Source organism: Carcharodon carcharias, chromosome 8, assembly GCF_017639515.1.
Source record: "Carcharodon carcharias isolate sCarCar2 chromosome 8, sCarCar2.pri, whole genome shotgun sequence".
NCBI lineage: Eukaryota > Metazoa > Chordata > Chondrichthyes > Lamniformes > Lamnidae > Carcharodon > Carcharodon carcharias.
In genome coordinates this window covers 62,656,764-62,684,209 of record NC_054474.1, presented here as the reverse complement: position 1 = coordinate 62,684,209, position 27,446 = coordinate 62,656,764, and the positions used below count along the sequence as shown (strand labels likewise).

The following is a 27,446-nucleotide window of genomic DNA, read 5'->3' as shown; positions in this document are numbered from 1 at the left end:
TGGGGATGTTTGCTGATGATTGCACAATGTTCAGCGCTGTTCACAACTCAGATACTGAAGCAGTCCATGTCCAAATGCAGCAAGACCTGGACAATATCCAGACTTGGCTGGCAAGTGGCAACTAGCATTCATGCCATGCAAGTGTCAGGCAATGACCATCTCCAGTAAGAAAGAATCCAACCATCACCCCTTGATGTTCAATGGCATTCCCATCACTGAATCCCCCACTATCAACATCCTGGCGATTACCATTGATCAGAAACTGAACTGGACTAGCCATTTAAATACTGTGGCTACAAGAGCAGGTCAGAGGCACCCCCTAACTCCTCAAAGCCTGTTACCCATCTTCAAGGCACAAGTCAGGAGTGTGATGGAATGCTCCCCACTTGCCTGGATGAGTGCAGCTCCCACAACACTCAAGAAGCCTTGACACCACCCAGGACAAAGCAGTCCACTTGATTGGCACCACATCCACAAACATTCATTCTCTCCTCCACTGTTGCACAGTAGCAGCAGTGTGTACCATCTACAAGATGCACTGCAGGAATTCACCAAGGCTCCTTCAACAGTACCTTCCAAACCCATGACCACGATCATCTTAAAGGACAAAGGCAGCAGATAGATGGGAACACCACCACCTGGAAGTTCCCCTCCAAGTCACTCACCACCCTGACTTGGAAATATATTGCCGTTCCTTCACTGTCACTGGGTCAAAATCCTGGAACTCCCTTCCTAACAGCACTGTGAGTGTACCTACACCACATGTACTGCAGCAGTTCAAGAAGGCAGCTCACCACCACCTTCTCAAAGGCAACTAGGGATGGGCAATAAATGCTGGCCCAGGCAGCGAAGCCCCCATCCCGAGAATGAATGAAAAGAAAAGAAATAGTGCCCTATGGCTAGAAAGGCTAATTAAATGGATTATAAGGATGATCCCGGGCCCAGAACCCAGGCCAGTCAGCCTAAAATCCGTCCAGACAACATATTTAGAAGACATGCTTGAAATGCTCAGGCGGCTATAGTATATTAAGAGGGAGTCAGATCAGATCTAATTTTTTTGAGGGAATTACTGACATTGATATATCCAAGCTTTAGCAAGGCTTTTAATATTGTGCTACATAAGTGGTTAGCCTACATCAAAGAAGCACACTGAGGATGGCCAATTCCCGATGTGATCTGAAAACTGGCTAAACCAACTGCATCAACATGCTGTCTGGATGATATAATGTTATTGGAATTTATTGTAAAATATTGGTATGTGTGTGTGTGTATGTGTGTGTGTGTGTGTCTTAATTGGGTTAAAGGCAGCTGGTCTGAAGGCTTTGATGTAAACATGGTAAACATGGGGAAGTTTAGAATGTAAGATGTAAAAGGACATTTGCATTTTTAAATAAACTAGACTTGATTGTTTTCAAAGGAGGGCTGAAATGTGGCACATAGTCACGTGAAGTTTAGAAACAGTGTGTTTATTTTTCACAAAGGTTACTGGTAAAACTTAGTGCTCTGAGAGGTTGTTATTATTAGAAAAATAGAGTCCAAAGACATAGTGAAATAATGGGAATTTGTATTCAAAGGGAAAAATATGTATAAAGGAGTGAAGGCTTTGTGTAAGGCCAGGCATTTTTAAGATCTAACAAGTGTGGAAAGTCTTCAGCATCTTCACCTCAAGCTGCTGTTTACAAAGAACTAAAGTTAAGAAAACTCACTTTGAATTCCATTGGTTCAGGGTATTGTGCGTCACCTTGCCTGGGTCTTTCAAAATCTATGTGTCTTACTGTTGCCTTAACAAAGGTGTAACTGGGTGTCAGATTAAGGAGGGGATTTAGGAGTTATCATAGCAGTAATTTGTAGATCTATGTATGTGTTTAAAATCATTTCTCATTATTAAATGTTTAATTTAGTTTTGTTATAAGACTTGGTGGCCTTATTATTACTGAATTCAAGGCATGCAGCTCAAAATTTATACAAATTGCAAAACAAGTTGTGGCAGTTCTTTGAAGTTTCCCTTTGGGAATTGAACAACTCAGCATTTACCACCAGCTGTGCCATAAACATGCCAAGGATGCACAAGCCGGGTGTCATAGGATCATGAATGGGAGGATTGTAACTAATGGGCAAGAGACAAACCAATTACTAAGGGAGTTTAGGAAGGTGGGTGAAAGAATATAATAAACATTGGGAATATAAATTAAATAGCTTTAGGTTACAGGACACAACACAGATTAAGGATCTGGAGAGGTATTGGTGGATAGCTTACTGAAACCAGCAATGTGGTATAATACAGCAGGAAGGAAAAGTAATGGGATCTTAGGATGCATAGTCAGGGGGATAGAACACAAATCCCAGGTGATAACTAGTCTGCACCAAGCACTGATATGCGGGGTGTCGTGTGCGACTATGATCAACATTGGGTGTTAGAGTCATCAGGCTGATACCTAGCTTAAGGCATTTAAGCTATGTGAAGAGGCTGAAGATCCTGAAATTCTTCACTCGGGGAATTCCAGTGCTGGGGCCATGAGTGGGGAGAGATTTGGAAAACAGGGAAGAGGCAAACCAAATACAAAAGAACTTCAATAGATTGGGAAGGTGGGGTGATGAGTAGCAATATGACATTTAATGTGGAATGAATGGAAGGTGAGGAGACCTAGAAAGCTGGAGTGGTGGGGGCAGCATAGAAGAAAAGAGGCATTGGCATTATAATGGGGGGATGGTGACATATTAGTAATGTCAGTGGACTAGTAATCCAGAGCCAGGCTAATGCTCTGGGGATACAGTGTTCAGATCCCAGCATGGTAGCTGGTGGAATTTAAAATTCAATTTAAAAAAAGACCTGGAATGGGAAGCTAGCCTCAGGAATGGTGACCCATGAAACTATTGTTGATTGTTGTAAAAGCTCATCTGTTTCACTAATGTCCTTTACAGAAGGAAATATGCCATCCTTTACTAGCCTAGCCTACATGTGACTCCAGGTCCACAGTCATGTGGCTTACTGTAAACTGTCATTTGAAATGGCTTAGCTAGCCACTCAGTTCAATGGTAATTAGGGATGGGCAACAAATGCTGGCTTACCAGCAATGCCCACATCCTATGAAAAAATAAATTTAAAAATGCAAGAAAATAAGGGGGAATGGGCACAACAGCATATTCTGCCCTGTTTTCCCTGTAAACACTGGCTGGTTGCCTATGTGAATGGGGCATCCAATGTAACTGACAGCAGATTCTTCTAGGGTCAAAGGATGTGAAAGGGACAGACAGCAAACCCCAGAATGTAATTGCCCTCTTTGTTTGAGAAGCAGCAAAATGGTGATGAGGTGGAGGCCTGTTGTTTTTGGGCATTTGATTTGCTGCAGCACTCAGGCCTTCATCAGCAATCGGATTTGTTCTTTCTTCAGGGACAAAGTCAAACAAGTTCATGTCATGTCCCACTGAGTAACAGCTGGGTGAGCATAGAGGGTGAGAGGAATACCAAGACCAATATTTTCAGTGCTCCTGACACTCGTCAATTTAGGCTGCATGTTTGTACTGCAGGAAAATGAAGTTTTTATTAAACAACTGGGCAGAGGATGATTGGCAGTATCACATTGCCTCAATGAATCAGGGCCTTTCAAGTTGTTGCATAAGCTGGGACTGCACAGTGCCAGTAGTGAATTATTTTAAAATGATCACACAAGCATAAATGTATATATCTGGCTGGTCAGCATGCATGTGTAAGTGATCATTGTTGTGATAAGAAGGTTAAATAATAGTGGCCCCTTTTGATTGGAGAAGAACAAATCAAGATCTCTGTAAATAACTATTTTTGTTGAAAACAGTAAAGTGAATGTCATCATAGTCTACTCTCATTGGAGAGAAAGAGACAACTGGTGGTGAGTTTAACCTGAGGATCACCACACCTCAGGTAAGGGGTGAAGTTGAAAAGGCAGGGAATTCATGGATGAACTGAGCTGGTACAGGAATTGAACCTCCACTGTTGGTATCACTACATCACAAACCAGCCATGCAGCCAACTGAGCTAACCAACACCCCCACCTTTACTCATTCATCTAAAACACCTTTCCACACCTGACCCAGACTTAATTTTATAAAAACAAAAAAACTGCGGATGTTGGAAATCCAAAACAAAAACAAAAACAGAATTACCTGGAAAAACTCAGCAGGTCTGGCAGCACTGGCGGAGAAGAAAAGAGTTGACGTTTCGAGTCCTCATCACCCTTCGACAGAACTTGAGTTTGAGTCCAAGAAAGAGTTGAAATATAAGCTGGTTCAAGGTGTGTGTGTGGGGGGCGGAGAGAGAGAGAGAGAGAGAGGTGGAGTGGGGGTGTGGTTGTAGGGACAAACAAGCAATGATAGAAGCAGATCATCAAAAGATGTCAACAACAATAATACAAAAGAACACATAGGTGTTAAAGTTAAAGTTGGTGATATTATCTAAACGAATGTGCTAATTAAGAATGGATGGTAGGGCACTCAAGGTATAGCTCTAGTGGGGGTGGGGAGAGCATAAAAGATGTAAAATAAATAAATAAATAATTTTTTTTTTCTTTTTCTCTTTTTATAATGGAAATAGGTGCCGTACCCTTTTTCAAAGCTGCGCGTGCCCCCAGTTTCATTTTATCCTTCGGCTCATCCGACGCCTCAACAAGAAACTTTTTCTCTTTCTCTCAAGTGCTAAGGAACGCAAGCTCCAACAACTCATCGACACCAACACCCATCTAGGACCCTCCACCCCGGCCTGTCCCTCCGTCCCCACCACATCTTCCAATCCCAACCCCAGCCGTGTATTCATTATACCCCCTGACCTTCCCCTCTCCGATGCTAAACGTTCAGTGCTCAGCAAAGGACTTAGTTTCATACCCTTACGCCCTCACCTCAATGAATTTCGGGCTCGGCATGATGCTGAACTCTTCTTCTGCTGTCTTCGTCTCCAGGCTCACTTCTTTGGGCAGGAGTCCTCTCCCAGTTCAACGGATCCTTTTACCCATCTCCAATATTCTCCCTCCACCTGGACCCCTCCCTCTGGATTCTTACCTTCTCTTGATCTTTTCATTGAGAACTGTTGGCGCGACATTAGTCGTCTCAATTTCTCTGCTTCTCTCACCCATTCTAACCTGTCTCTCTCTGAACTTACTGCACTCCATTCTCTCAGGTCCAACCCTGACATTGTCATCAAACCCGCTGACAAGGGTGGTGCTGTTGTTGTCTGGCGCACTGACCTCTACCTCACGGAGGCTGAGCGTCAACTCGCAGACACTTCCTCCTACCTCTCCCTGGACCATGACCCCACCACTGAACATCAAGCCATTGTTTCCAGGACTGTCACTGACCTCATCTCCTCTGGGGATCTCCCTCCCACAGCTTCCAACCTGACAGTCGCCCAACCTCGGACGGCCCGCTTCTATCTCCTACCCAAAATCCACAAACAGAACTGCCCCGGTAGACCGATCGTCTCAGCTTGCTCCTGCCCCACAGAACTCATTTCTCGTTATCTTGACTCCCTTCTCTCTCCCCTTGTCCAGTCCCTTCCCACCTACATCCGTGATTCCTCTGACACCTTATGTCACATCAACAATTTCCAGTTCCCTTGCCCCAACCGCTTCCTCTTCACCATGGACGTCCAATCCCTCTACAACTCCATCCCCCACCAGGATGGTCTGAGGGCCCTTAGCTTCTTCCTCGAACAGAGGCCCGAACAATCCCCAACCACCACTACTCTCCTCCGTCTGGCTGAACTTGTTCTCACGCTGAACAATTTCTCCTTCAACTTCTCTCACTTCCTCCAAATAAAAGGTGTGGCTATGGGTACCCGCATGGGCCCCAGCTATGCCTGTCTATTTATGGGGTATGTGGAACATTCCTTGTTCCAGTCCTACTCCGGCCCCCTTCTACAACTCTTTCTCCGGTACATCGATGATTACTTCAGTGCCGCTTCATGCTCTCATCGGGACTTGGAAAAATTTATTAATTTTGCTCCCAATCTCCACCCCTCTATCATTTTCATGTGGTCCATCTCTGACACTTCCCTTCCCTTCCTTGACCTCTCTGTCTCAATCTCTGGTGATAGACTGTCCACCAATATCCATTACAAACCCACCGACTCCCACAGCTATCTCGACTACAGCTCCTCACACCCCGCTTCCTGTAAGTACTCCATCCCATTCTCTCAGTTCCTTCGCCTCCGTTGCATCTGTTCCGATGATGCTACATTCAAAAACAGTTCCTCTGATATGTCCTCCTTCTTCCTTAACCGAGGTTTTCCACCCACGGTCGTTGACAGGGCCCTCAACAGTGTCCGGCCCAACTCCCGCACATCCGCCCTCATGCCTTCTCCTCCCTCCCAGAAACATGATAGGGTCCCCCTTGTCCTCACTTATCACCCCACCAGCCTCCGCATTCAAAGGATCATCCTCCGCCATTTCCGCCAACTCCAGCATGATGCCACCACCAAACACATCTTCCCTTCACCCCCCCTATCGGCATTCCCTAGGGATCGCTCCCTCCGGGACATCCTGGTCCACTCCTCCATCACCCCCTACTCCTCAACCCCCTCCTATGGCACCACCCCATGCCCACGCAAAAGATGCAATACCTGCCCCTTCACTTCCTCTCTCCTCACCGTCCAAGGACCCAAACACTCCTTTCAAGTGAAGCAGCATTTCACTTGCATTTCCCCCAACTTAGTCTACTGCATTCGTTGCTCCCAATGTGGTCTCCTCTACATTGGAGAGACCAAACGTAAACTGGGCGACCGCTTTGCAGAACACCTGCGATCTGTCCGCAAGAACGACCCAAACCTCCCTGTCGCTTGCCATTTTAACACTCCACCCTGCTCTCTTGCCCACATGTCTGTCCTTGGTGTGCTGCATTGTTCCAGTGAATCCCAACGCAAACTGGAGGAGCAACACCTCCTTCCGACTAGGCACTTTACAGTCATCCGGACTGAATATTGAATTCAACAACTTTAGGTCGTGAGCTCCCTCCCCCATCACAACCCCCTTTCAGTTTCCCCCTTCCTTTTCTCTTTTTTTTTCCAATAAATTATATAGATTTATATACCATCCATTCTTAATTAGCACATTCGTTTAGATAATATCACCAACTTTAACTTTAATACCTATGTGTTCTTTTGTATTATTGTTGTTGACATCTTTTGATGATCTGCTTCTATCACTGCTTGTTTGTCCCTACAACCACAACCCCCCCCTCCACCTCTCTCTCTCCGCCCTCCACACACACAGCTTAAACCAGCTTATATTTCAACTCTCTCTTGGACTCGAACTCAAGTTCTGTCGATGGGTCATGAGGACTCGAAACGTCAACTCTTTTCTTCACCACCGATGCTGCCAGACCTGCTGTGTTTTTCCAGGTAATTCTGTTTTTGTTCCAGACTTAATTTTGTAGGTTATGCTGGTTAATTTTTTTTCTAAATTAATTACTGGCTGTTGCTGAGGACAGCAATGCCGGGTGGCTTTTCAAAGGCTGCAGGGCAAGGTCTTGCTTGGGGAAGGGGGAGAAGTGGCCTCAGGCAAGGGAAGAGGCTGTAGGATGAGAGCTGTACTGAGGAAGGAGGGTATCTCAGGGTGTGTGGGTGTGCACATGTTGATCTGTGCAAATGGCCTCAAGGTTGTGGGGGCTGAGGAGGCAGTCTGCATAGGAGACTAGGCCAGCTTATGTGTGTGAGAATGGGTGGTGATGTCCCTTGAGTTGGCAGTGAGTGAGATGCCAGTGAATGTGTGATAGGCTTGAATATATGAGTTTAGAGTGATGAGATGGTTGCCTTACCCTGGCTGCACAGATGAGATCATTCATCCTCATCCATCCTCTACCTGCATTGGATGACCAACCACTTCTGCGCAACATTGGTACTAATCACCACTGCAGTCACCTACCAAGTCAGAGTGGTTATGCAACTGCCCCTCATGCAGCCAGAGAGGGGGTAGAGGACACCACAGCGTTCAAAAGGCAGTCAAGGGCTGTAGTCTTCTTGCCTTTTAGGACATGTCTTCTTTGCTGCAGTCCTGGGCTGGAAGCACTGATCGCGGCTGTTCTTCAAATTTGATGCCTGGTGTGATGAAGCTGCGAGGTGATGGCTTGGCAGGCGAATTGAAGCCCGCCCACCATGGAAACAGCATGTTTCCCAGGAATGCATAAGCAATGTGGTGGGTTAGGGATGATATGACGTGAAAACTCACCATCCCTGCCAGGGGGTTAAACGTCATTTTACCTGCCCACTACCACACAGTGCAAATCTGGGACGATTCTGTTCTAAGTTTTTCACAGCTTAGCATAGTGGAGTTGTCTAGTTGTTGCATGTCTCCCTCAAGAGATACCTGAGCCATTGGAGCAAGGTGAGAGGGAGGGGAGAAGGGCCAAACCAGCCCTTTGATTTAATGATGATTCCCTGCATGCCCTCCTCCATGCTGTTTAAAACTGATGGGATCAACTAATGCCATCCATGTGATCGCCTCCAGGGCCTTCCACCTGAACGTCATCATGTTCCCTCACCTTATCCTCTGCCTCATTCTCAGATGAATGCCCTTTATCTGCCATGGTCTCTTCCTCAAGGGCATCCCTTTCTAGATAGCGAGATTATGAAGGGCACAGCACACAACAATGAGGAACACATATGATGAAGTGGACAGCAATGCCACTCTTAATCTGTCAAGGCATCTGAACCTCATTTTCAATAGCCTGATGGTCTTTTTGACAATGGCCTTGGTGCTTCCATGACTGTCATTGTTATTCCTCTCTATGTCTGTTCTTAGTGTCCTCACTGGAGTCATAAGCCATCTCTTTAATGGGTAACTCTTGTCACCTATAAGCCATCCATCCAGGGCCTCAGGGCTGCTGAATAGATCTGGCACCTGTGAGTTTCGCAGAATGGAGGAGCCTTGGCTGCTGCCTGGGTACCTGGCAAGTATCTGCAAGCTACTTCAGTGATGATCACAGATCAGCTGGACGTCCAGTGATTGGAAGTCCTCCATTTAGTAAGGTTGCAGGGCAGTCCAGCAGGCGCCTTTATGGTGATGTGCCTACTGTCAATGGCTCCCTTTACCCTGGGGAAAATTGCAATCACTGCAAATCCTCTGGCCAATTTGAGTTACTCCAGTCTTCCAAAGCGAAAGAGATGAAATTCCCTGTGCTTCAAAAAATGGCGTCAGTGAAGACCTTGATACAATAGGGTGCAGCAGGCTGTGTTATGCCACTGAGGTCTCCAAGTGCTGCCTGAAAGGACCCTACCGCCAAGAAGTTGAGTACATTAGTGATCTTAAGAGCTGCAGGCATCAGGTGTCCCCCAATGCAGTTGGATGAAATCCCTCCTACCAGCATGTCACAGAGTGCTGTGACTATAGCTGTTGAGAGCCTGGGTCTCATCTTGCACTGTGTTTCAGACATCTGCATGTAGCTCAGCCTTTGCCTGTGTAGTCGAAGGGCTGCATGAGTCCTTCTGCATTCCTTTTGGGAATGTATGTTGGCTTCATCACCCTCGTGATGTGGCACAGTTCTGGCAGCCTCTTGCACCACCAGTGCATTCTGGACGACCTCCTGTGCTGTTCTTCCTCTCACTCTCCTCTTCCTCATCCTCACCTTTTGCTCCTCACAGGAGGTTGTGTCTCCCACAGAGATCACAATCACCATTTCTGGCCTAGATTAAAGAGTAGTTGATGGACAATGTCTAAAGGGATCTCTCAGCAGGAGGAATAAGGCCACTAATAAGATAAGTTTTAAATGGAAACTCTGCTTCTTGCATGAAGCATTTCCAGCTGACACAGAGCTCTGAACTGCTGAGCTGAAACTCAGGGCTCAGTTGAACCTTTTAAAGCCGCCCTAACAAGCTGCATAATGAAAAAGCGGGAAACCCACCCGGCGTGAAACACGCTTTGCAAGCATTTTATTGCAGACACTAGGTATTATTCAGGGCAATTGCCTGATTAATGATCTTAAATATGCACTTGATTTAAAGTTGAATAATGCAGGAGGGCTCCTGATTTTTATCTCCACCCACCAGCCATGTTATCCAGACCTGCCATAATCATGTCGGAAACATGACCCGACATCATCATGCCCGAAAATACGTCGGCGTAGGCACAGAACAGTCCCGGTTTGGAGCGTATTATTCAGCCCCTTAGACCTAAACTTATGATAGATGCTATGGAATAAAGAGACTACTAAATAGCCCAACTTTGCATCAATGCAATGTAATCATACTTTCTCTGTTTTTGTTTTGCCAATACACAGATGAATGAGATTCAGATCAGAGAGCAGCATGAAACTTTGATCACTAACTCTGAAGAATAAAGTTTAACCTTTGAAGTAAAGTTTGGCTTTCGAGTAAGGCAGGAAGCATCTATGCAGATTGGTGATAGTATTACATCCATGTGGAATATAAGTTTCATTATACTCATAAATTGACGTATTTAATTAAAATATTTATTCAGCCTTATATGGTATGGTCAGCTTTAATGGGCAACTCAGTATAAGACAAGATGCTGCTGTATCTTAAAGAAAAGCACTGCTAAGAATAAAGATGTTGTTCTTAATTACCAGCACAATTCTGCAAATAATCATGAAGGGCATGGTAAATAAATTTTAATTGCTAAGTGCGCATAGATGTACAAAGCTGAAGTTGTGCGACAGTGATTTAATTAAATAAGGTATCAGGAGATGCGAATATGAGTGAAATGTAGATGTAATATGCCAGGCTTTCACTAAGGTGTTTGATAAGTTACCTCATAGAAAAATAGTATATCAAATATGCAGGCACGATATTATTTGGACACTTAGATTATTGAAATTTGGCTGAAGCTTTCCTTTGTTTGCTCGAGTTAGGGACATTGTAAACATAGTTGGAAGATTTTTTTACATTTGTTATTTCAAGAAAAATCACTAAAGCATTTGAAAGGATTGCGTACATGGGCCCAGGTTTTAAGGTCTCCAGATCATCGGAGACCAGACAGGGTCCCCAAGATGTGCTATGAGCCCCCTGACTCCCCACCTTGATCCCCCCGCCCTCAATTCCCCTGACCTCACCTGACTGCCTCCCACCAACAGACTTGCCCCAACCCGTCGATTACCCCCAGCTGTAACCTGACCAACCCCCGCCACCTGACTGCCCCCTGACCCGCCAACTACCCTCATCCTGACCTGACCTCAGCACATCACCAAGCTGCCACCCAACCCCTTACCCACATACTGCACCACCCTACAACACGCATTCACTAACATACTGAAAAGCTGTTTAAATGTCCTATAGCTTTTTAATGTGTTAGTGAACATCTAACCAGGATATGGCAGCTACTGCCGTAAAAAAGTGGGTGTGGTTTCTGTGTGGATTCCCTTCACTGATGTCTCTGATGTTTCTTGTGCTGACTGAGTTCTACAGGATCCTCCATCAGAAGATTGGCCAGAAAAATTGGAGGAAGGTAAGTGGGTAATTTTTTTATCTGATCACAGTCGGAAATAGGGGATCCAACCCTGATCGTAAGATTTGGGTTATAATTTTATTCGAAATAGCAAGAAGAAGATGAAATCTTCCTGCTAAATATATGGTACCATTAACACATTGCAACCAGAAAAATTTTCCTCAGTTCTTCCAACTGAATCATTCAACTTCTATGTGCACTAAGCTTTTGGCCTAGCTAGATCAAATAGGGAAATGTCCCAGTTCGACAGACCTGCCTCGGTAGGAAGACCCAGAATTATATGATCTTTGTTCTAGGAGGATGGGTGTGGGATTGAGTCCAGGCCCCTGTCCCCAGAAGCAGGCTGTAAGCGACCACAGGGTGGCCAAGTGCTGAGGCAGACTAGTCATGACGTTGTAGCTCTCTAAACCTCACCCCTCACAACCCCTCAAACCCTCACCTAATCCCCATGTCAATTCATGGTCTCAACTAACTCCATGGTCTCTAATAGCCCATGCCAGTTCATGCCAACTTAAGGCCCATCCATGCCCACTCACCCTCCCCATGACCCTTATAGCCTCCATGTTAACTCATGCCAAATTTATGGCCCTTCCATGCCTATTCACCCAGTGAACACTATGTACAGAACAAGTGAGCCATCTTGTAACAATGGCATGTGTTGGCAATGGCATAACAGCTTTAAAAATCCATTCACAAATCTTCTTTTGAAAATGAACTATTAGTCCCTATGACCTTATAGAAGTGTCAATCAGACAGACCACTAAAGTATTAATAGAGGCTTCAACCTGTCCACACCTTTTAATCTTCCTCAAATAAACATTGAGACATTGAGAGAAGAGATCACAGAAAGAACCACTTATTGTAACCATTTGATGTCAAATATGTTAATTAAGCAAAGTCAACAGTTCTCTCCAGCTGTTAAACAGAACCCCACTGAGATATTCCTTTTTTGAATCTGGGTTCTCAGCCAAGGATGTTAGCTTTGCTAAGGATCTACCCCCACAATGGAGCCAGCCAGGTCGGGAATACAGGGGGCAGGCTCCCTACTCACACCCTTATTGCATGCCGGAAAAAATTGGGGATGATGAGAATGGTGGTGGGAATATCAGAATCGGGATAATGGCTCCAAAGTTGTTAAGACTATGTGAAAATCCGGCCTTTATCTCAGATAAGAAGGACTAGGGTATATGGGGTCGCATTGATAAATTGGACATTTCGGTATGATGTCAGGAAATGCTGCTTCACAGAAATACTGACCAATACATGGAGTGAATTTGTAGATAGAATAGTGGGGGCCTAACCCTGGAACAATTTAAAGAATAATGATATGTTATGGCGTGTGTACTTTGCCTGAAGGCAGCTCCTTGGCTCATTGTCTGCTGATGGTCCATCATGAGCCATTTTTCTTGGCAGTTTTTTTGTCAGTGGTGATTTGCCCTTGCCTTCCACTCTTAGGTACAGGGCAGGGAGGCAGGTCCCATGTTAACCTCAGCCAGAATGGGAATTGAACCCTTGTCATTGGCATTATTCTGAACAACATGCTAGCTTTCTAAGTTAACCAGTTGCCTTTGAGAAACATAAGGCTACTACAATTGGTTTATTTTATTTATTGGTTTGTTTCCTGACTTTAGGTTGGTTCAGTATGGACAAACTAAGTTAAACTATAAGGCTTTCCTCATTTGCAATTATCTTGTGATGCATATGAAAAAACTATAGGCATCAATTCAATATTTAAGTGGATTTGAATATCATGGGAACTAATGGTCTAATCACTGGATACCAGGAATTATAGAACAAATAATGAAAACAGTTCCTCAATTCCACAATGAACATATTCCCCATTAGGAAATTTGAGCTATCAGTTAACATTTTTGGCTCAATGCCAAATGAGTCTTCCATATTTCATTTTTTTTTACATCTTCATAGCAGAGTTGGTATCCTTATTTGTTTAGTGCTGAAGTGCACTGATCAGTGACGTGAGACCTTGGAATCCCTGTGAAAGGTTAAAGTTTGAATGCCTTACTTTATATACAAAAACATTTTTATTCATTTATTTTAAGATAAGCCTGCCATTTTCAGCAGTGGTTTATTTCTCACACAGACCGCAACTGCAACGAGTACTATAGCACGTAACCAATTGGTTCACTTAGGCAAAAGTGAAGCCACGTATGTACGTGTTTGTCATCTGTTACAGGCCACAAAACCACTTCTGTTTGAGATAAATCTAAATTTGAAATTCCAACTGAAACTTAGAGAAGCACACGTTAGTGAGTTCACGACTGCCAGTAAATTACATGAACAGTAATTTTCTTTTAGAGGGAAATAAATGTTAGTTTTCAGAAATGAAACACACTCCCAGGTCAGATTGTTTGTGATACGAATTAGACTCAGGGGCCGGAATTTTCCAGTCTCTCACGCCAGCAGGGTATTCTGGTCCCACCCACGTGAACGGAGATTTCAATGGCTTACCAGCCCCACAGCAGGGGAACCCGCCACGGTGGGGGGGTGGGGCTGTTGGGGGGTGGGGGGGGGGTTGGTGGGGGTGGGGGTGGGGGGCATGGGGGAGGTAGCGAAAAATTCTAGCCAGAGTCTTAGTCCTATGCCAAAAACATTAGCTGTTACCTCAGAAGATCAACTCCTGCTGCACTAGTTTCCACATCCCAGACCAGCTACCTTTTTACACATCTCTAGGCAGCTTACAGGAGGAGGTCTTGTGGGGCAATGTGTACTGACCCCACCTCTGGGTTGAAGTCCCATTCTGGGACTTGATCACCATGGAAGGTGCTTTCATAATGTGGCCACATAAATTGATATCAGCCTGTAAATCCTTCCAATATGGCAGATGGTAAGAGTGGGAGAGTTTCCTGGTCAGCCATACTGCAGAAGGCAATGAAGGAGAAACCACTGCAGTTCTCTGCCAAACATAATCATGGACAAATCCATGGTTGGCACCATCCTCTTAGGGAATGATATGAGGAGGACCGGGAAGATTTGTGCTAAATATTGGCTAGTTTTGTGCTTTGGGCTGATGGCTGGTTGGGAATGACCATATATACTCGTGTAAAAGTCATGTTTCTATGACTAAATTTTTAGTCAAAATCTAGGGGGTTGACTTTTACAAAAGTAACATCTTGGAGAGATTGAAATCCACCCTTTCCCATCATCTCAACTATCACAGAGTTGCCAGGTCTGAGACTGCTCCCACAACCCCACCCCCAAAAGTAGTGCAAAAGCAGCATTGAAATGCACAGATATGAGGAGTTGAACAACCTCTTTGAATGGTAGGTTATTCTATGCTTCAAGTAGGTTTGTACAAGGTCAAGCTTGATTTCAGTGAAGAGGGGGTGGTAAATTTGGATTTTTTGGCCAACAGTCAGGTGCTGACTTATACATCGTTACTTGAGCATATGTGGTATTTAAAGGGTGGAATTTTCTGGCCCCGCCCACTGCTGGGATTGTCCAATCCCGCTGAAAGTCAATGGGCTTTTGCTGGGCTGACAAAGCTCCCGCGACGGCTTCCTAAACACTTCAGCTAAGTACTGATCTAAGGAACATTCAGAGCTGGATTTGAATCTGGATCTGGAGGCAAAAATGGCCAATGACTTACTTTATTCTCAAATGAATAAAAAATACAATTCTAAGCTCCATTGGATTCAGAAGTTTGTATTTGAATAGAGTAAGGTACAAGTGTCAAAATTCCATGCTTATAATTTGGAGAGGATCACTACCTGGGTAAATATATATCCAATTGGCCTTACAATTTTTATATAATTTGGTTCACAGGCACTGAGTTTTTTTGATATTGTTTGTGGGGATTAGATTTATTTTAACAATATTTGCATCTCAACTAAACTGCATTTATATAGCACCTTCACATACAGTGTAGTATAATAATTGATATTTTGCTAAATGTGGCAGCCATTTTGCACAGCTTATATAAAAGTATCAAAATTACTGAATAAACAGTTATTCTAGGTTATTTGATGGTGTTGGTTAAGGACAATGGGAGAACTCATTTCTATGAAGAAGTATTACATGCATTACTGGCATATTATAATCTTTAATACCCACTTGAACATATCATCTGAAGGACCGTATCACCAATAATGTGGCACACACAGCACTGTGCTGGAGTACCATGATGTTTTGCATCCTGGATTATGGCTTGAACTCACAAGAGGATTGTACCAATTTAACCGAGCTGAATGGCAAATTGCAGAACAATTTTTATGCTTAAATACGGTTTCCCAATATCTGAGCATATTGGAGTATGACTGCCATGGTAGTGAGCAGGAATGATTCGTCAAACTGCCAGTTCTTAAAGTTTTATTTAAATCCACCTCAAATTTCAGTGTGCAAATATTGGATTCAGGTTGCAACAAGAAGAAAGAGATCCAGAAACAATTATCTGTTGGATCTTGAGATTTGAACTATTGTTAAAACCACAACATTTAGGATTAGAAATTACTTTTGGCAATATTAGAGAAGAGAAGGTTGAGAGGGGATTTGATTGAAGTGAAAAAAATCATTAGGGGTCTAGACAGAGTAAATAGAAAAAAACTGTTCTTGTTGATGGAAAGGTTGAGAACCAGAGGACACTGATTTAAGGTGATTGGCAAAAGAACCAAAGGCAATATGTAGCGAGTGGTTGGAACCTAGAATGTTTGGTGCAGGCGGATTCAGTAGTGGTTTTCAGAAGTGAATTGGGTAATTACCAGTGGAGAAAAATAATTCAAGGTTCCGGGGAAAGGGCTAGGAAGTGAGGCCAGCTGAATTACTCTTACAGAGAGTTAACATGGACCCAAATTACTTTTGTGTTGTATCCATTCCAAAATTTAATGATTCTATGATTTTCTGAATGATTAATTCTTTTACATTTGTAGTGCCTTGAGCCATTTCTGACTTTAACAGCAGTATTAACCTATTTAAAATAAACTGGATAAGTCAAATGGATTGCTAGATGGGGACAAGTCAACAGGTCAGTGATAGGAATCCTGTAATTCACTTGCTTAGTACTTTAGGTAGGTAAATAATCCATTAAGTAGCATTCATTGCATCCACACAGAAAGATCTTAATCTCACTCCTGATAGCCAGATGATTCCACTTCACAGAATCACAGAATTATTACAGCGCAGAAGGCTCTCCAACTGAGCCTTATGACTTAGTGCTATTTTCCTGCCTTTTCCCCATAACTTTGCACAGTGGCCTGAATTTTTCAGTCGGTGGGCAGGCTCGGCAGGAGTGGTTGCGGAGCCAAGTGCCGCCCGTGATCAGCTCCGTGCCGCCATTTTATGCGGGTGGGCCAATTAAGGCCTGCCCAGTGTAAGACGCGAGCCATAGCGATCAGCGCTACCTGTGCGGGTGGGGGGAGAAGAGAGAGTCAGGGCCAGCACTCTTTTGCACATGGGCCGCAGGGAGATTGAATCACTATTGAAATAATTAAATAAATGGAAAAAATAATGAATTAAACATGACTGACACATGAGATGGGACATGATTTATATTTCATGAAACTTTTTATTTGATTCATAAAAGCTTTAGGAAACATCATCCCGCTCATGGGTGAGGTTTCCTAAAAAACATTTGGCCTTTTCACCTCAAAAACAGAATTACCTGGAAAAACTCAGCAGGTCTGGCAGCATCGGCGGAGAAGAAAAGAGTTGACGTTTCGAGTCCTCATGACCCTTCGACAGAACTTGAGTTCGAGTCCAAGAAAGATTTGAAATATAAGCTGGTTTAAGGTGTGTGTGTGGGGGGCGGAGAGATAGAGAGACAGAGAGGTGGGGGGGGGTGGTGTGGTTGTAAGGACAAACAAGCAGTGATAGAAGCAGATCATCAAAAGATGTCAACGACAATAGTACAATAGAACACATAGGTGTTAGAGTTAAAGTTGGTGATATTATCTAAACGAATGTGCTAATTAAAAATGGATGGTAGGGCACTCAAGGTATAGCTCTAGTGGGGTTTTTTTTTATTATATAATGGAAATAGGTGGGAAAAGGAAAATCTTTATAATTTATTGGAAAAAAAAGGGAAGGGGGAAACAGAAAGGGGGTGGGGATGGGGGAGGGAGCTCACGACCTAAAGTTGTTGAATTCAATATTCAGTCCGGAAGGCTGTAAAGTCCCTAGTCGGAAGATGAGGTGTTGTTCCTCCAGTTTGCGTTGGGCTTCACTGGAACAATGCAGCAAGCCAAGGACAGACATGTGGGCAAGAGAGCAGGGTGGAGTGTTAAAATGGCAAGGAGGTTTGGGTCATTCTTGCGGACAGACCGCAGGTGTTCTGCAAAGCGGTCGCCCAGTTTACGTTTGGTCTCTCCAATGTAGAGGAGACCACATTGGGAGCAACGAATGCAGTAGACTAAGTTGGGGGAAATGCAAGTGAAATGCTGCTTCACTTGAAAGGAGTGTTTGGGTCCTTGGACGGTGAGGAGAGAGGAAGTGAAGGGGCAGGTGTTGCATATTTTGCGTGGGCATGGGGTGGTGCCATAGGAGGGGGTTGAGGAGTAGGGGGTGATGGAGGAGTGGACCAGGATGTCCCGGAGGGAAGGATCCCTAGGGAATGCCGATAGGGGGGGTGAAGGGAAGATGTGTTTGGTGGTGGCATCATGCTGGAGTTGGCGGAAATGGCAGAGGATGATCCTTTGAATGCGGAGGCTGGTGGGGTGATAAGTGAGGACAAGGGGGACCCTATCATGTTTCTGGGAGGGAGGAGAAGGCATGAGGGCGGATGCGCGGGAGATGGGCCGGACATGGTTGAGGGCCCTGTCAACGACCGTGGGTGGAAAACCTCGGTTAAGGAAGACGGAGGACATGTCAGAGGAACTGTTTTTGAATGTAGCATCATCGGAACAGATGCGACGGAGGCGAAGGAACTGAGAGAATGGGATGGAGTCCTTACAGGAAGCGGGGTGTGAGGAGCTGTAGTCGAGATAGCTGTGGGAGTCGGTGGGTTTGTAATGGATATTGGTGGACAGTCTATCACCAGAGATTGAGACAGAGAGGTCAAGGAAGGGAAGGGAAGTGTCAGAGATGGACCACGTGAAAATGATGGAGGGGTGGAGATTGGAAGCAATAAATTATAAAGATTTTCCTTTTCCCACCTATTTCCATTTTATAATAATAAAAAAAACCCCACTAGAGCTATACCTTGAGTGCCCTACCATCCATTCTTAATTAGCACATTCGTTTAGATAATATCACCAACTTTAACTCTAACACCTATGTGTTCTATTGTACTATTGTCGTTGACATCTTTTGATGATCTGCTTCTATCACTGCTTGTTTGTCCTTACAACCACACCCCCCCGCCCTCCACCTCTCTGTCTCTCTATATCTCCGCCCCCCACACACACACCTTAAACCAGCTTATATTTCAAATCTTTCTTGGACTCGAACTCAAGTTCTGTCGAAGGGTCATGAGGACTCGAAACGTCAACTCTTTTCTTCTCCGCCGATGCTGCCAGACCTGCTGAGTTTTTCCAGGTAATTCTGTTTTTGTTTTGGATTTCCAGCATCTGCAGTTTTTTTGTTTTTATATTTTGGCCTTTTCACCTGCCTGCCAACTGTAAACATTGGCTGAATGAAATCTCGCGAGGCAGCACAGTGACGTCGGGATGCATACCCGACATCATTGAGCGTCATTTTACGCACCGGCGTGTCAGGCCCTCCCCCGCATGCCAACTGAAAAATTCAGGCCAGTGTTTCTATTCAGATAATCATCTAATGCCCTCTTGAATGCCTCGACTGAACCTGCCTCCACCACAATTCTGGGCATTACGGACTTGAACCCGTTCTATGAAGCTCAACGCAAACTGGAGGAACAGCACCTCATCTTCCAACTAGGCACTTTACAGCCTTCCTGACTGAATATTGAGTTCAACAATTTTAGATCATGAACTCTCTCCTCCATCCCCACCCCCTTTCCAATCCACCTTTTTTCCAATAATTTATATACATCTTTCTTTTCCCCTTATTTTTAAATGTATTTCAATCTTTGTTTTATCTCTACCTTTTAGCCTATTTCGATCCCTTCCCCCCACCCCACCCCCACCAGGGCTATCTGTACCTTGCTTGTCCTGCTTTCTACCCTTAATGTCATATTTCTTAGATAATATCACCACCTTCAACACCTCTTTGTCCTTTTGTCTATGACATCTTTTGGTTATCTCCACCTATCACTGGCCCTCTTTCAAGCTCTACCTTTCCCACCACCCCTTAAACCAGCTTATATTTCACCTCTTTTCTATTTTTCCTTAGTTCTTTTGAAGAGTCATACGGACTCGAAATGTTAACTGTGCTCCTCTCCACAGATGCTGTCAGACTGCTGAGTTTTTTCAGGTATTTTTGTTTTTGTTCCAGACTTGAACCACTCGCTGTGTGAAAAAGTTTTTTCTCACATCGCTTTTGCTTCTTTTGCAAATCATTGTAAATCTGTGCCCTCTTGTATCCTCTTACAAGTGGGAACAGTTACGACCTGTCTACTCTATCCAGCCCCCTCATGCTTTTGAACACTTCTAACAAATCTCCTCTTAGCCTTCTCTCCTAGGAGAACAATCCCAATCTCTCCAATCTAGAGTGGAGGGGATGAGGGTGAAGATCAGGGAGAAGAATAGAAGAAGAGGGAGAGAACATTATATAGCATCAGGGGGCTTAAATACATAGGCTAGATCTCCAGTACTAGTAGCTATGCTGTTAAAAATGCATGTAGAAACCTAAATGGTTAATTTGAGAAGTAGGTTGTGCATATGGTGTAAATAATATAGAGGAGAGAAGCTAGCATCATAATATAAGATAGAAATTGATAGGTGGTGGCCAAGTCGTTCAGTTGATTGAATGCTTCATGACCAACCATCTTGCCTTCACATTTGAAAGATGTTTGTTCCTCAAGCTTATGTGCTTCATCTGGGTGAATTTTGTTTGTTTTCACCCAAGCCACCAGGTGGAGTTATATACGGTAGAGAGGTATTCCAGGAGGGGGGACCTGATACACCCCAATAGAATTGTGACTCCAGCCAACTAATTGCAGAACTGCAGCAAATCCTGGAGGGAAATCATGGACAAGTTTTTACCCCAGACCATCCCAGCTGGAGGAAAATACCAAGTGGTGAGTGCTATCAGAGGGACAAAAAGAAAGATGAATTAAAACAATTATTTATGATATTCTATGTGTATATTAGGGTGTTGCCATTTGGTGTGATTGAATAAGATAATGAACCTATTTTTATTTTAACCGATTTTTTTCTCCTTACCCTTATCACTTCTTGGAGCATATCTCTGTAGCAACCTGCCCCAACTTGTCCAAGGAACTATTATTCATGTGTAGCTCTAAAAAGTGAAGATTGAAAGGATAATTGACAACCTGTACCAGAGTAGCAATGTCCAAATTTCACTCACTTGATATTTATACATATAGGGGTTGATTCTCATAAGACCCATTCATTGATAAGGCAGTGGGCAGTGGAACTCATTGTTTGCCCACTGTACTTTGTGGGAGGCCTGAACTGTTTTTGTGATCGTTCTTCTTTAAAGTATTTTTAGTCAGCATTCCATGTACTTATTTGGTGAGCTGACAAGATAATCACTCACTGTTTTTGGCTGGTGTGGGTAGGGGTGGGGCATGGGGGTGGGGGAGAATGGGAATAGGAGGGGAAATTGAGTAGCTGCTCTGTGAAGTTAACCCAACTGTATTTCATTATAGGGATGATGAGAGACACACCTTTGCAGTGGGAGGGTTGCAGAGGTAATAAAAAATATCCTGTCGACCCTGCAAAGGCCTTCCTACAAACATCTGGGTCTTGTGCCAGAACTGGGAGAGCTGTCTCACAGACTAATCAAGCAACAGCCTGATATAATCATACTCATGGCATCATATGTTACAGAACATGTCCCAGACACTGCCATCACCATCACAGGGTATGTCCTGTCCCACTGGCAAAACAGACCCAGCAGAGGTAGCAGCACAGTGGTATACAGTCAGGAGGGCGTTGCCCTGAGAGTCCTCAATATCAAATTTAGCCCCCATGAAGTTTCATGGCATCAGATGAAACATGGGCAAGGAAACCTCCTGCTGATTGCCACATATCGTTAACCCCTTGGTCCTTCAACTGATGAATCAGTACTCTTCCATGTTGAACACCACTTGGAGGAAGCACTGAGGGTGGCAAGGGCGCAGAATGCACTGTGGATTGGGGACTTCAATAATCACCAAGAGTAGCACCACCACAGACCAAGTTGGCTGAGTCCTAAAGGATATAGCTGCTAGACAGGGTCTGTGGCAGGTGGTGAAGGAACCAACAAGAGGGAAAAATATATTTGACCTTATCTTCACCAACCTGTCTGCTGCAGATGCATTTGTATGTAAAAAGAAAAAGATTAGCAAAGACAAAAGTAGGTCCCTTACAATCTGATATGGGAGAATTTATATTAGAAAATAAGGAAATGGCAGAGCAATTAAGCAACTACTTAAATTCTGTCTTCATGGAGGAAGACACAAATAACTTCCCAGGAATACTAGAGACCCAAGGATCGAGTGCGAAGGAGGAATTGGAAGAAATTAGTTTTACTAAAACAATAGTGTCAGAGAAATTAATGGAACTGAAAGTTGATAAATCCCCTCGGCCTGATAATCTACATCCCAGGGTACTAAAGAAGGTGGCCATGGAAATAGTGGATGCGTTGGTTATCATCTTCCAAAATTCGGTAGATTCTCTAATAGTCCTGGCAGATTGGAGGGTGGTAAATGTAACCCCGCTATTTAAAAAAGGAGGGAGGGAGAAAGAACTGAATTAAAAACCAGTTAACCTAACCTCAGTAGTAGGGAAAATGCTAGAGTCTATTATAACAGATGTAATAACAGGACATCAGCTGAAGAGATAGTGGAGGCTTTAGTGGTGATCTTTCAGGAACCACTCGAGTCAGGGAGGGTCCCAGAGGACTGGAAAATCACTAATGTAACCCCCCTGCTTAAGAAGGGAGTGAGGCAAAAGACAGGATATTACAGGCCGATTAGCCTGACCTCAGTTGTTGGTAAGATTTTAGAGTCCATTATTAAGGACGAGATTTCAGAATACTTGGAATTGCATCATAAAATAGGGCAAAGTCAGCATGGTTTCATCAAGGGGAGGTCATGCCTGACAAATCTGTTAGAATTCTTTAAGGAGGTAATGAGTAGGTTAGACAAAGGAGAGCCAATGGATGTTATCTACTTGGACTTCCAGAAGGCCTTTGACAAAGTGTCGCACAGGAGGCTGCTCAGTAAGATAAGATGGTGTTAGAGGCAAGGTACTAGCATGGATAGAAGATTGGCTGTCTGGCAGGAGGCAGAGAGTGGGGATAAGGGGGTCCTTCTCAGGATGGTGGCCGGTGACTTGTGGAGTTCCACAGGGGTCAGTGTTGGGACCACAACTTTTCACTTTATACATTAATGATCTAGATGAAGGAACTGAGGGCATCCTGGCTATGTTTGTAGATGATACAAAGATAGGTAGAGGGACAGGTAGTATTGAGGAGGCGGGGAGGCTGCAGAAGGATTTGGACAGGTTAGGAGAATGGGCAAAGAAGTGGCAGATGGAATACAACGTGGGGAAGTGTGAGGTCATGCACTTTGGTAGGAAGAATAAAGGCATAGACTATTTTCTAAATGGGGAGAGAATTCAGAAATCTGGAGTACAAAGGGACTTAGGAGTCCTAGTCCAGGATTCTCTTAAGGTTAACTTGCAGGTTGAGTTGGTAGTTAGGAAGGCAAATGCAATGTTGGTATTTATTTCAAGAGGACTAGAATATAAAAGCAGAGATGTGCTGCTGAGGCTTTATAAGGCTCTGGTCAGACCACATTTAGAATATTGTGAGCAATTTTGGGCCCCGTATCTTAGGAAGGATGTTCTGGCCCTGGAGAGGGTCCAGAGGAGGTTCACGAGAACGATCCCAGGAATGAAAGGCTTAACATATGAGGAACGTTTGAAGACTCTGGGTCTATACTCAGTGGAGCTTAGAAGGATGAGGGGGGATCTGATTGAAACTTACAGAATACTGAAAGGCCTGGATAAAGTGGACGTGGGGAAGATGTTTCCATCAGTAGGAGAGACTAGGACCCGAGGGCACAGCCTCAGAGTAAAGGGAAGACCTTTTAGAACAGAGATAAGGAGAAACTTCTTTCGCCAGAGAGTGGTGAATCTATGGAATTCAATGCCACAGAAGGCTGTGGAGGCCAGATCATTGAATGTATTTAAGACTGAGATAGATAGGTTCTTGATTGGTAAGGGGATCGAAGGTTACGGGAAGAAGGCGGGAGAATGGGGTTGAGAAGCTTACCAGCCATGATTGAATGGCAGAGCAGACTCAATGGGCCGAATGGCCTAATTTCTGCTCCTATGTCTTATGGTCTTATGGTAATGAATATCACAGATTCATAACCCTTTGTGAAAAGTAATTCCTTCTCATGTTTGATTTAAATCTACCACCCCTTAGCCTAAAACTATGGCCTCTCATTCTAGAATGCCCCAGAAGGGGAAACATCTGCTCCACGTCTACTTTGTCTATCTCCTTTAGCACTTTATATACCTCAATTAGATCTCCTCTCATCCTTCTAAACTCAAGCAAGTGTAGGCCTAAGCTGCTAAATCTCTCCTCATAAGACAAGCGCCGCTTCTCTGGGATCAATCTAGTGAACCTCCTCTGAACTGCCTCCAGTGCAACTACATCCTCCCTCAAGTAAGGGGACCAAAACTGTGCACAGTACTCCAGGTGCGGTCTCACCAATGGCTTGTACAGTTGCAACAACACTTACCTATTTTTATACTCTATTCCTTCAGCAACAAATGCCAAAATTCCATTTGCCTTCCTTATTACCTGCTGTACCTGCATACTAGCTTTCAGTGATTCGTGCACGAGGACACCCAGATCCCTCTGCACTGAAGCATTCTGAAGTTTCTCTCCATTTAAATAATAAGTTGCCTTTTTATTCTTCTGACCAAAATGGATAACCTCACACTTATCCACGTTAAACTCCATCTATTAAATTTTGACCCATTCACCTAATCTGTCCATATCCATTTGTAAATTTCTTATTTCTTCATTGCAACTTACTTTCGCACCTATTTTGGTGTCATCTGCAAATTTAGCTATAGTACCTTCTATTCCTGAATCCAATTCATTAATATAGATTGTAAATAGTTGGGGCCCAAGGACCGAACCCTGTGGCACCCCACTAGTTACATCTTGCCATCCAGAAAAAGACCCATTTATCCTGAATCTCTGCTTTCTGTTGGTTAGCCAATCCTCTATCCATGCTAACATATTACCCATAAATCTGTGTGATGTTATCTTGTGCATTAATCTTTTGTGTGCCACCTTATCAAAAGCTTTCTGGAAGTCCAGATATACTACATCTACAGGATCTCTATTATCCACTTTGCTTAACACATCCTCAAAGAACTCTATCAAATTAGTCAAACATGATTTACTCTGCAGAAAACAATGCTGACTCTGATGGATTGCATTTTGACTTTCCAAATGCCCCATTACTACTTCCTTAAAAATGGATTCCAACAATTTCCCAACGACAGACATTAAACTAACTGGTCCATAGGTCCTGACCTAAGAAAGGTTATATTTGGCAAAGAGGGAGTGCAGCGAAGGTTCACCAGACTGATTCCAGGGAAGACAGGATTGGCGTATGAGGAGAGATTGGGACAGCTAGGCCTGTATTCACTGGAGTTTAGAAGAATGAGAGGAGATCTCATTGAAACATATAAAATTCTGACAGGGATGGACAGACTGGTTGCAGGGATACTATTTCTTCTGGCTGGGTAGCCTAGAACAAGGGGTTACAGTCTCAGGATATGGGGTAGGCCATTTAGGGCTGAGATGAGGAGAAACTTCTTCACTCAGAGGGTGGCGAACCTATGGAATTCTCTACCACAGAAGGCTGTGGAGGCCAAGTCACTGAATATATTTAAGAAGGAAATAGATTTCTGGACTCTAAAGGCATCAAGGGGTATGGGGAGAGCATAGGAGTATGGCGTTGAGATAGAGGATCAGCCACAATCATACTGAATGGTGGAGCAGGCTCGAAGTGCCGAATGATCTACTCCTGTTCCTATGTTTCTATGTTTCTATGTCCATGACAGCATCGGTAGGAGTGACCACCTCACAATCCTTGTGGAGACAAAGTCCGTCTTCACATTGAGGATACCCTCCATCGTGTTGTGTGGCACTACCACCGTGCTAAGTGGAATAGATTTCAAACAGATCTAGAAACACAAGACTGGGCATCCATGAAGTGCTGTGGGCCATCAGCAGCAGAAGAATTGCACTCAACTACAATCTGTAACCTCATGGCCCGGAATATATCCCACTCTACCAATACCACTAAGCCTGGAGATCAACCCTGGTTCAATGAAGAATGCAGGAGGGCATGCTAGAAGCAGCACCAGACATATCTGAAAATGAGGTGTCAACCTGGTAAAGCTACAACATAGGACTACTTGCGTGCCAAACAGCACAAGTAGCAAATGATAGACAGAACTAAGCAATTCCACAACCAATGAATCAGATCTAAGCTCTGCAGTCCTGCCAGATCCAATCATAAGTGGTGGTGAACAATTAAACAACCCATTATAGGTGGAGGCTCCACAAGTATCCCCATCTTCAATGATGGAGGAGTCTAGCACATCAGTGCAAAAGATATGGCTGAAGCATTCACAACAATCCTCAGCCAGAAGTGCCAAGTGGATGATCCATCTTGGCCTCCTCCAGAGATCCCCAGCATCACAGATATCAGTCTTCAGCCAATTTGATTCACTCCACATGATATCAAGAAGCACTGAAGGCACTGGATACTGCAAAGGCTGTGGGCCCTGACAATATTCCAGCAATAGTACTGAAGACTAGCTCCACAGATCTTGCCGTGCCCCTAGCCAAGTTGTTCCAGTACAGCTACAACACTGGCATCTACCCAGCAGTGTGGAAATTTGCCCATATATGTCCTGCACACAAAAAGCAGGACAATTCCAACCCGGCCAATCATCGCCCCATCAGTCTACTCTCGATCATCAGCAAAGTAATGGCAGGGGTCAACTACAGTGCTATCAAGCGGAACTTGCTTAGCAATAACCTTCTCACTGATGCTTAATTTGGGTTCCGCCAGTGTCACTCAGCTTCTGACCTGATTACAGCCTTGGTTCAAACACGGGCAAAAGAGCTGAACTCCAGAGGTGAGGTAAGAGTGACTGCCCTTGACATCAAGCCTGCATTTGAACGAGTGTGGCATCAAGGAGCCCTAGCAAAATTGGTGTCAGTGGGGACCAGGGGGAAAACTCTCTGCTGGTTGGAGTCATATCAACACATCAAAGGAAGATGGTTGTGGTTGTTGAAGGTCAGTCATCTCAGCTCCAGGACATCACTGCAGGAGTACCTCAAGGCAGTGTCCTTGGCCCAACCACCTTCACTGCTTCATCAATGACCTTCCTTTCATCATAACGTCAGATGTAGGGATGTTCGCTGATGATTGTACAATGTTCAGCACCATCCGCAACTCCTCAGTTACTGAAGCAGTCCATGTCCAAATGCAGCAAGACCTGGACAACATCCAGGCTTGGGCTGACAAGTGGAAAGTAACATTTGTGCCACACAAGTGCCAGGCAATGACCATCTCCAACAAGAGATAATCTAACCATCACCTTTTGACATTCAATTGAAGTACCATCACTGAATCCCCCACTATCAACATCCTGGCGGCTACCATTGACCAGAAACTGAACTGGACTAGCTAAATAAATATCATGGCTACAAGAGCAGGTCAGAGGATAGGAATCCTGCAGTGTGTAACTCACCTCCTGATGACCCATAGCCACCTACATGGCACAAGTCAGGAGTGTAATGGAATATTCACCACTTGCCTAGCTGAGTGCAGCTCCAACAACTCTCATGAAGCTTGACACCATCCAATACAAAGCAGACTGCTTGATTGGCACCTGTTCCACAAACACTCACTCCTCCCACCACTGGCTTACAGTAGCAGCAGTG

At 44.3% G+C, this 27,446-nt stretch overlaps 1 protein-coding gene across 4 annotated transcripts in view; it reads left to right on the top strand.

Moving 5' to 3' along the window:
- LOC121281112 (histamine H2 receptor-like) overlaps positions 1 to 27,446 on the top strand; it is a 64,335-nt gene that overhangs the window by 15,073 nt on the left and 21,816 nt on the right. The window contains exon 3 of one of the 4 annotated variants that reach the window (XR_005943816.1): positions 20,355 to 20,526. The exons of the other annotated variants lie outside the window; for them this stretch is intronic. The gene's annotated coding sequence lies outside the window, so the exon portion shown is untranslated. The remainder of the gene's footprint in view (positions 1 to 20,354; positions 20,527 to 27,446) is intronic. 4 annotated transcript variants of the gene reach the window in all.